This window comes from Nicotiana tomentosiformis, chromosome 4, assembly GCF_000390325.3.
Source record: "Nicotiana tomentosiformis chromosome 4, ASM39032v3, whole genome shotgun sequence".
Lineage (NCBI taxonomy): Eukaryota > Viridiplantae > Streptophyta > Magnoliopsida > Solanales > Solanaceae > Nicotiana > Nicotiana tomentosiformis.
In genome coordinates, this window is record NC_090815.1 from 35,543,444 (window position 1) to 35,554,587 (window position 11,144).

Below are 11,144 nucleotides of genomic sequence, written 5' to 3' on the forward strand. Positions count from 1 at the left end.
TAGTGATTGATACGGTGTTCGTATATTGGAAACATGCCCGGTGGAGAATTCCGGATGTTGGAATTTGACTCTAAGACTTACTTGACTAAATAAAGAGGAAGATCTTCAGATTGGCTCGAGCTAATGTGCTCAACTGGGTTGTGGTAGCACGGGTAGGTGCACGAGGTGTTGACCAATGATTTCGGACAACTCTAAAGCAGTTCTTAGCACATTCGAGGACGAACGTATGTTTAAGTGGGAGAGAATGTAACGATCCGACCAGTCGTTTTGAGGTCTAGCACGTCGTTCAGCGGTTTGAGGCCATGAGCAGCTTCACTTCAGGTATTTTGACTTGTACGTGTGGTCGGAATTGAGTTTCGGGAAAGTTCGGAGTTAATTTAGAAAGAAAATTCTAATTTTGGAAGCTCTAAGTTGGAGGAATTGACTAAGGTCTGATTTTTGAGTAAACTACCTCGGAATTGGGATTTTAAGGTTCCAACAGGTTCGTATGATGATTTTGGACTTGGGCGTATGTTCGGATCGAGATTTTAATGACTCGGGAGCGTTTCGGCGTCTATTGTGGAAAGTTGGCATTTTGGAAGGATTTCATAAATTTGGATTGAAGTGCATTTCAATATTATCGATGTCCGATTAGGAGCGCGCCCTGAAGTGGATTGGGAGGTCCGTAGGTCATTTTGGGGTCATTTGGGCGAAAGTTGAAATTTTGGATAATTTTAAGAAGTTTGACCGGGAGTGGACTTTTTGATATCGGGGTCGGATTCCAATTTCAGAAGTTGGAGTAGGTCCGTAATGTCGAATGTGACTTGTGTGCAAAATTTGAGGTCAATCGGACGTGATTTGATAGGTTTCGGCATCGAATATAGAAGTTTGAAGTTCTAAAGTTCATTAAGCTTGAATTGGGGTGCAATTCATGATTTCAATATTGTTTGATGTGATTTGAGGCCTCAAGTAGGTCCGTGTTATGTTATTGGACTGGTTGGTGTGATTGGACGGGGTCCCGGGGGCCTCGGGTAAGTTTCGGATGCTTAACGGATCGATTTTTGGACTAAGGAAAATGCTAAGGCAGCTGGTATCTGGTGTAACCGCACCTGCGAGGTTTTGGCCGCAGGTGCGAAGCCGCAAAAGCGGCCAGGAGGGTCGCAGAAGCGATTTTGGGCGAGCTAGGTAGTGCCCGCAGGTGCGAGACTTCTTTCGCATCTGCGATGGCGCAGATGCGGTCTCTTGGAGAGCAGAGGCGGAGTGGAGCACATGAGCGAGGTTCATTTGCGCACCTACGATGTCGCAGGAGCGGGACATTGTCCGCAGGTGCGAAGGGGCGGCCTCCAATATTTTCCGCAGAAGCGGTCTTGGTGCCACAGAATCGACGCCGCAGAAGCGGCCTTTGGCTTCGCAGGTGCGAAGTCGCATTGGCAGAATGTATAAGTTAGCCAAATCGGGTTTTGGCTCATTTCACCTCCTTTCTCTCGTTGGAGCCGGTCTTGGGTGCGATTTCGAAGTGTCATTTTGTCATCCTTCATGAGGTAAGTAATTCCCACATATTGTGAGTTAAATACATGGTTTATATATGGATTTAAACATGAAAATTAGTAGAAATTTGAGATTTTGAAGAAAAACCTAGAAATTGGTATTCTTGGATTTTGATCATGAGTTTGGGCATGAAATTTTGAATAAGTTATATATTTGAGTTCGTAGTGCTATGGGTAGTGTTTGTCTTCAAATATTTTCGGAATCCGGGCACGTGGGCCCGAGGGTTGCTTTATCGATTTTTCGAGGGGAGTTGGAAATTGTTATAAATTGAATTATTATGAGTATTAGAGTATATATTTATGGATTTGCACCTTTATTGACTAGTTTTGGAGCGATGAGCATTGGTTTGAGTTGTTGGAAAGGTTTCGGAGCCGGTTATGGAATTTCGGAGCGAGGTAAGTCTCCTTTCTAACCTTGTAAGAGGGAATTAACCCCACAAGTGAATCAAATCATTATGTGTTCTTATTTGTGGGGGCTACGTACGCACGAGGTGACGAGAGTCCGTGCGTAGCTACTATTATGCTTATGTATGGGTAGTCTAGAACCCATATCATATTGTACTTGCGATGTTTGCGCCCTACTTGTTAATTTAATTATTTAAGACATTTAGAAACTCGATAAAGGAATTGTAAAAAGGTTAAACTTCATTTACTTGACAGTTAAATGAGAATTTGAAATTTTGGAATATTTGACCCTTAATAAATCTTGAATTGGTTGTTTAATGTATTTTCTCTTTTGTGGAGCGGGCCGAACGCCTCGGTAGCAGATAGATGCATCTATAGTTTGTGTCGTCCGACCCTCGGTAGTGCACAATTTAAATATTATATTGGATCGGGCCATACGACCTCGGCATGATTTGCGCATGATATATTTTTGGAATTGATAATAATTGATATTGTTTTCATTGGCCCGAGATACAAAAATGTTGAATGGCGAAAATAAATTTGGAAATCTCTTATGAACAAAAGAATTGTTTACTTATTTCATGATATTGAGCTTACAGCCGTTCTACGTAATCCATGCTTAATTATATCATTGATATTTTATTTATAGCCCATAGTAAGTGTCGAAGTCGACCCCTCGTCACTACTTCTTCGAGGTTAGGCGGATTACTTACTGGGTACGCGTTGATTTACGTACTCATACTACACTTCCTGCACATTTTTGTGTAGGTGAATATATGTCTAGTGGACTTGTGGGCGTAGAGGCACGATTATTGCGGGGACTTAGGTAAGTTGCATTCCACGTTACGAGTCCGCAGCCAGCAGAGTCTCCTTTAGAGTATTGATATTTCTCCAGTTCGAATTTGTATTCCGGACAGATGTTGTATTTTATTTTACATTCCTAGTTGAGACTCATGCACTTATGATACTGAGTTTGGGGTGATTTGGGCTGTCCTGTATTTAAATTGTTAAAAATATTATTATTTACTCTGTAAATTTCATCTTTTACTATTTAATTGAAGGAAATATGATTTCAAAAACATTAATATGATAAATAAATTAAGTATTTATTTTTGGATTACCTGACAGCGATGTCCGGCGCCATCACGACCTTTAACGAATTTTGGGTCATAACATTATCATTGTAGTAATAATATGTTAACTATAATAAATTAGCTGCAAAAATATTTGTAGAAGAATACTTTTACTTCGACTATGAAAGTCATGACAAGAGTTAGTCTAAAAATTATTAGCGGTTATAAAAAAATAATTTCATATAGAAATTTTGGAAAAACAACAATGTATATAACTTGAAGAATTAATTAACTTCTAAATAAGAAAGAATAAAATGAAAAACATCTTCAATCTTAAAATAGAATTTAAACAGAATAAAAATTAAACTGAAAAAAGTATAGTAAAATAGCGACGGATTTGTGATGAAAAATGAAATTTGTTGCTAGTTTTTGTACTAATATATAGCAGAAGATCTAGAAACGAAACTTCAATCGCTAACTTTATTATCCATTTTAATTTTTAGGTTTAATCATTATAATATCAATCAATTTTTAGATACATTTGTTGTATTTTAAAATCAAACTTACTTCCCCTATATTATAAAAATCTTACACTTACACCCTCTATGAGGTAAATGTATAACTACGTTTATTAAAATAAAACTATTAAATAATTATAATATTTATCTTCTCTATTAAATTTATAAAAATAATACGTAGAACTTTTTATTTAAATATTTTATTTTTTGAATAAGTATATTTTAATATACATTTAGTTATGGATATACCTCAGAGGAAGTGAAACCGTAGGATTTTTATAATATAGGGGATATAAGTATTTAGTTTTACTATATATACTTACACTAAGAATTAAGAGTTTAATATGGTTGAGATCCAAGTCCATAGAAAAATTGATTATATTATAATTATTATTAAACAAGAGTTACGTACAGTCAAACCTCTATAATGACCTCTTTTGTTCCGATATTTTTTTGTTGGTATAGTGAAACACCGTTATAGATGATACATATTATAGCATAACATAAAAATCGGTTATGAGAAAGTCTTGACTTTTATAGTGAGTGGTGGTTGTATAAGGATGTTATTATAGAGAAGTCTGACTGTATAAGTTTCAATTATAATTAAAAAAAATAGAATTATATCCCACAATTATGTGCATGACTAATTATATCAAATTTAAACAACTATAATCTTGTACTAACTACATTGTACAATAAATTATTTATATTGATGAATCAAAGAATTAAGAATTTAATATAATTCGTATAGAGAAAGAGGATCTTGTCTTTCAAAAAATTGAGAATTTAATATTTCTACATAAATGAGTTTATAAAAAATTAATTAGTATATAATAATTCATATCAATAGGAGGTCACGGGTTCAATGCAGGGTAAGGTTGCGTACAATAGACCCTTGTGGTCCGGCCCTTCCCCGGACCCCGCGCATAGCGGGAGCTTAGTGCACCGAGCTGCCCTTTATTATAATTCATATCAAACTAAGTAGTACTTGTGATTTTCTAATATAATTTTAAAAATATATAATTATGCAGTAACTTTGTGCTTGTAATTATTAACATTGATCACTAATTATATTCAATTTGAATAAGCATAATTTTTTTTTATAAATCTAATTAAACACTAAAATACGAATCTAATATAATAAAAATAGGAGTATATAACAAACTACTAACAATATCATATAGGATGAAGAAACTTTAAAGAAACAATTAATTTAGAATATCTTTATTTTATGCAAATAGTTTTTTTTTTGGTAAGTAGTTTGTTTTTTCTATGTTACTTAACATAAATTATATATTTATTACTTTTGTATTTTCGTAGGTAGTGTTCTTACTTATAATTGTTAGCACTTACATTTCTTTGCATTTACTGAATTAAGATGTATTAATTAAAAAATAAAAGAAAGCAAAATTATATTACATAAGTATATAACAACAAGTAAAAGGATGACAAACACCAATTGCAGTAGGCCCAATGCAAAATCACCAAAACCTAAACTACATTCTGATCTCTTCGGCCGCCAATCCCACCCCCACATCCCCTTCCCCACTTTCCCAATTCTTTTTTCAACTATGATTAGAATAAAAAATGCGAGAACGACAGAGAAGAAGAGTGAGAGAGAACCCCATAGCTTCTCTATTCTTGAGCAGAAGGGGTAAGCTCGTATCTCTATATTTTACGGTTTGTGAATTTTCTCATACCTACTTGACATGAATTTTTGGTTTTAATTTTGCGAATTATTCAGCAATTTAATATTTTGCCCTATTTTTGATACATAGTGAGTGAAAATTTGAAGATTTTGAAGTGGTAATTTTGGGAGGAGCCATAGTTCATGGACCGTAACAGTAAAGTGTAACGACCCGACTTGTCGTTTTAAGAATTAACGCCTCATTCAACGACTTAAGGTCTCGGGCAATTTCATAATATGTATTATGACCCGCGAGTGTGGTCGAGTTTGATTTTCGGAAGATTTAGAATTTAATTGAAAGAGAAATTCTTATTTTGAAGCTTAAATGGAAAGAGTTGACCAAATAGTTGACTTTTGAGCAAACTACCTCGCAATAGAATTTTGATGATGTCAATAGATTCGTATGGTGATTTCAGACTTAGACGCGTGTTCGAATTTGGAAGTCCGTAGGATAATTCGACGCATTTTGGCGAAAGTTGAAAAATATATGATTTTCGGAAAGTTCGATCGAAGGTTAAATTTTTGATAACGAGGTCGGAATCCGATAAATTGGAATAGGACCGTTATGTCACTTATGACTTGTGTGCAAAATTTGAGATCAATCGAACTTGATTTAATAGGTTTCGGCATAGAATGTTGAAGTTGGAAATTTCATAATAGACTAAAGTTTCAAGTGAGTTAGCACAAGACCTAACTTCAAACGAGCACACCTCTCTTGATATGAAGAGTTATATGGTGTGTTACCTATAAAAAGAAAGGTCTATGTGTCTAGTTTCCAACGCTTCAAACCGTTCGTCATTTGGACATTCCTACAAGAAGTTATGACCAAATTACCAAAGGCTGACAGAATGCGATTCTGCGACCAATTATGCGACGAATTATGCGATCGCAAAATGGTTATGCGACCACAAACTGGTCGCAAAATGGTCCAGAACAGCCCAGTTCTAGGCACCGATTTGTGCGATCATTTTGCGACCCGCACACCAATTGTGCGGTCCATTGTGCGACCGCGTAATTGAGTTCGGAGGGTTAATTTTTCTATTTTCATAACCCGACCCCATTTTGATAAATAGGCTTTGGGATTTATTTTGGAGCAATTATGTGAGGTTTTTTAGAGAGAAGTGAGAGTTTTCTAGAGAGAGAAAATAGATGAAGTGTTTTGTTCATCAAGATCTTGTCCAAACTTTGAAATCCAACAAGGAAATCTCGCAAGTTCTTTATCTAAGAGGTAAGGTTCCATACCCTAGTTTTCAATTTCGAATTTGGGTAGAAGATGGTTGATTAGGAGTATGATTCTTGGGTATGAGAGTATTATTTATACATGTATGTACCAATAAGATTTCTGGGAAGATTGTTGGGATAAAATAAGTAAAGATTGGATTGAAGAGTGAAGAAAATCTTGTAGAAGAACCTTGTAGCCAAATTTGCACACCTAGTGATTGATAAAATGCTCAAATAAGCTGAAACCATGAAAATCTTCCTAATTATGGTTCACTTTTGTTATGTTTCTAAATAGATTGAAGTTGTTAGGATTTACGGAACCTCGTAGTAATGTAAGGAAGGCTCAAGAAAGATTGGAGCCGTCCGGAGGTCAATTCAAATGAGAAAGCTATTTTGGAATATCGACCTAACTTCAAAAAGGTAAGCGTCTTGCTTAACCTCGAGTAGGGTAATTTTCCCTTAGGCATTGAGTCTTATGTGTAATTTGTGTAATTGAATACCATGTACGCGAGGTGACGAGTACGTACTTGGTTTATATGTGCAAATTTTATTGAGTTAAAGTCTTGAGCATATTGTGTAGTAAATTGGATAATTATTGGTATATATTTAATCATCTATTTGTCGTGCCTAAATCCTTGTTGTTGACTCTGTTATTATATGACAATTTGATGTGATTGTTATTTGATTATTTATGAAATTTTTTGAATTTGCTGGTTTGATAATTATTGGAATTTAATTTCATTTTGGATTTTTTCCTCTGTAAATAATTAATTAAATGAGCTTAAGAAGAGGTGTTTATATAATTATTAAAAATTTAGAGTTAATGAAGACTTTGCTTTATGTTGAGTAATTTTTATTTCTATTGATTGTTTTTAGGTGTTGTACATATTGTGTGGAGCCTTCGGCTATTTGATGTGAAATTAATTGGCTTGGTTGTATCTTTGGAATTTTGGTTGTAGCTATTTGGCAAATTATAATATGAATTGATTTTGTTATGTTGCCGTGATAATTTTCAGTGTAAATTGTTGTGTTGTGTTAATTATTATTTTGAAGATATAAGGGTGGCATTTCACTGTTGATATTATGTGGGTATAAGGGTGGCATTTCACTATGGTTGTGTTTGTTGGAATATTGGCTGGACGGAGTGATAAAGGTGGCAATATGAGCGATAAGGGTGGCTATTGATATTGTCTGGGCGGAGCGATAAGGGTGGCTATAGGAGTAATAACGGTGGCAATAGGATCGATAAGGGTGGCTATTGTCAGGGACGATATGTGATGATGTGGGGTTGTAGGGTTGATGATTTTCAAGTGATGTTGTGATATTCTTGTGTTTATTTTTATACCTTGTGCAATTTTTCTTGTTGTTAGTAAATTGATGACAATCTGATTTATGTTGAGATTGAGAGCCTGTGGCTATTGCCAGGCGGATTATAAAATGAAATGTGGGCACGAGGTGCCGTGAGTAAATAATGAGGATATTGGCACGTGAATTGTCCATGCAGTTGTGATATGAATTGTGGGCACAAGGTGTAGTGATTAAATGATAATGATATTTGGCACGTGAATTGTCCGTGCAGTTGTGATATGAAATGAGGGTACGAGGTGCCGGGAAAATATGATGATTTAAATATGGGCACGAGGTGCCGTGAAAATATGAAAAATGGGTTGAGACCCGTGTTTACGAAAAATATAGAAATGGGCTGAGACTCGTATTTTTATGATTATGAAACGAGGTGTCACGTTGTGACTTTTTAATTGAAAGAATTATATTCAAAATATTTATTTGAAAGGATTTTTATGTAGAAGGTATTATATGAAAGAATTATATTTGAAAGGTAATTATTTGAGAAAATTATATTTGAAAGAGAGTTATTTGAAAGAATTATGTGTGAATGACATTTATTTGAAGGATTTGATTTATTGTGTGTAATTGTATTATTAATTGTTGAGCGATATTAATGGTATTCTTGTTGTCTGCTGTGTATATTACTGGTTATTTTATGTTGCCCTTATTGTTATCTGCTTTCTATTATTTTATATATTATATTGCACATGTTATTAGAATAGTGAGTGTCTTGACTGTACCTCGTCTCTACTCCACTGAGGTTAGTCTTGATACTTACTGGATACCGACCGTGGTGTACTCATACTACACTTCTGCACATTTTTGTGCAGAGCCAGGTATTGGAGTTATTGGACTTGAAAAGAGTTAAAGCGGGATCGTAAGGGTTCAAGATAGAGCTGCTTGGTCGTCGCAATCCCTTGGAGTCTTTTCATTTCATTGTACTGTTAATTTTTAATCAAACAGTATTGTTTATTTGGTCCTCGTGATCATTCCATGTATTCAGTTAGAGTTCGTGACTCACTACTACCCGTCTTAGGAGGTTGTACATTCATATTTGTTCCGCTGTTAGTTTTGGTTACTTATTTAATTAAGAAAAAAATGGCTCCAAAAATATAATTGAAATCGGCTTACCTAGTCTTAGAGACTAAGTGCCATCACGACGCCTGTGGTGAGATTTTTGGGTTCGTGACATAAAGCAACATTACAAAATTGGGATGAAGATCCTTTAAGAAGTTTAAGAAGTCTACAGGTTTTTTTAATTCTTTTGTTGCTTTGTACTTTTCTCTTTTGTTATCTGTTAAAAATTCTTGTAAAAGAATTATCAAGAAATATTTCTTGTCTTATTGTTATTCTATTACCATATTTTTACTAATCGAACTTGCATCTTTGTATTGAAGTTGAAACTCAATTGTACCTGTTAAATATTCAGTGAACTCATACAATTGTCAAATGTTGCCTTCTCCGACTAAATTACATCTTTTGGCCAAAAAGAATTAATCCATTTTAGTTGAAATTTTAGTCTAGTGCCAGACAACATGACCCGCCTCCAATTACAAAGTGATTTGTAACTTAGAAAGCACCAATGAGACTCGGTTAAGATTAATTAAATTGCAGTACCGCCTTCTTAGTCTTTGCAAGAAATGTCTTTTGCTTCATTAATTTTTGAAGCAATGTAGTGGCTACCTCTTGCATATGTGATCAGTTATTTTTTGCTTTGAGGTGTTAAATACTTTATCGTTGACAGGCAGATTTGTGAAGTTAGAGCAACAATGACAAGTTAAGACTAAAGTTACTTGGGGAAGAGAGAAAGGAGAAGACGATGCTACTTTGTGTCTCAAGCAAGATAGTGTTGTAGAAGACTTACGTATCGTGCATATTTTGAAAGTTACAATTATGTGTAACTTGAAACCTATTGTAGAATGTAAATTTTTTTAATTCTTAGCTACATTGTAACAATTCTTATATGTATCTATTTTGGAATCTAAAATATTTGAAATTTTAGCTGCACGATAAAATTCTTGTGACCAATTATTTTGTGGCAAATTCTTCAATTATAGCAATAAAAATTTAGAATTCGGGGCTATATATATATCTTCAATTATAGCAATAAAAATTTAGAATTTGGGGCTACACATATATATAATTGATGGTTAATTTTTTCACTTTCCGTAGCAAATGATTAAACGATAGCTTTAATTCTATATATTTTATGGCAAAAAGAACGAATTCTTAGCTACATACCAAAATGTTTGTGGCAAATACTTCAATTATAGCTATAAATTTTTGAACTCGTAGCTAAATAAAAGAATAATTGCCACGAGACTGAGGTATAAAAATAGCCACAACATATGAATTTTCGTAGCAAGCAAATTAATTCTTTTGCCACGATAAAACATCTTGTGGCTACAACATAAAGAGTGCTACAAAGTTTATTTGTCGTGCGAAAAGAATAAGAGTTTTTGCTATAAGTATATATTTTGTGGCAAAAAAGTTCTGTTAATATTGCTACAATACCCAAAAAATTCGTAGCAATAAATATTAGTCCTTAGCCACGAACCATGTAAAGTCTGTAGCTAACTTTTAGTTATGCTACTTCTTGCTACGAATGCCACGGAAAAATAATATCGTGGCTAAAGTGTTTAGCCACGGAAGTTTTCATATTTAGCTACAATATATTTAGTAGCTGTAAATGCATAATGTTGTAGTGCTCACCCCGAAAACTTTCTAACATCTTGGCAATTTCTACCACTAGCCGAAATGGAGTATCAACATGTAGCTCCCGAGTCATACAAAATTTTACGATCATAATTGGGTCATTTAATGAATCCGTGGAATCGCTCTATGGCTGTAGGAACCAAAGTAGAAGTATGACGGGTTACCTCACTGAACCTGATGGCATATTCTGACATCGTCGTGGTGTCCTTACACAACCGTTCAAGCTCTGTGCGCCACATATTACGGAAAGTCTCGAGAACAAACTCTTTCAAAGCATTTCTGAAGACTGAGCCCAAGTAGGTGGTGTTGCATTGGTTGGTCTGCCCTCTTCGTAGGCTTGCCACAAATACCGGTGGAGAATTATCTCTCCCAAGGCCAATTTCTTCTTTTGCTATGCTGACTCAACATTGCTGAGCTGGCCCATTTCTTCACATACTCTTCGATTCTTCCTTGGGGTAACTCTTCCCCCTATTTATACACAATGATCACAAAAGTAGAGCTCCATACAGACATATCCTGGCACGAACCACGTAGTCCAGAAGCTCATCAATCACTGTACTTCCTCTGAAGTACCCCATAATGTCGTAACTGAGACGCCCACACTGAATAGACCTTCTGTAAATTTGAAGTTGTTTCTCTAACTCATTTAATT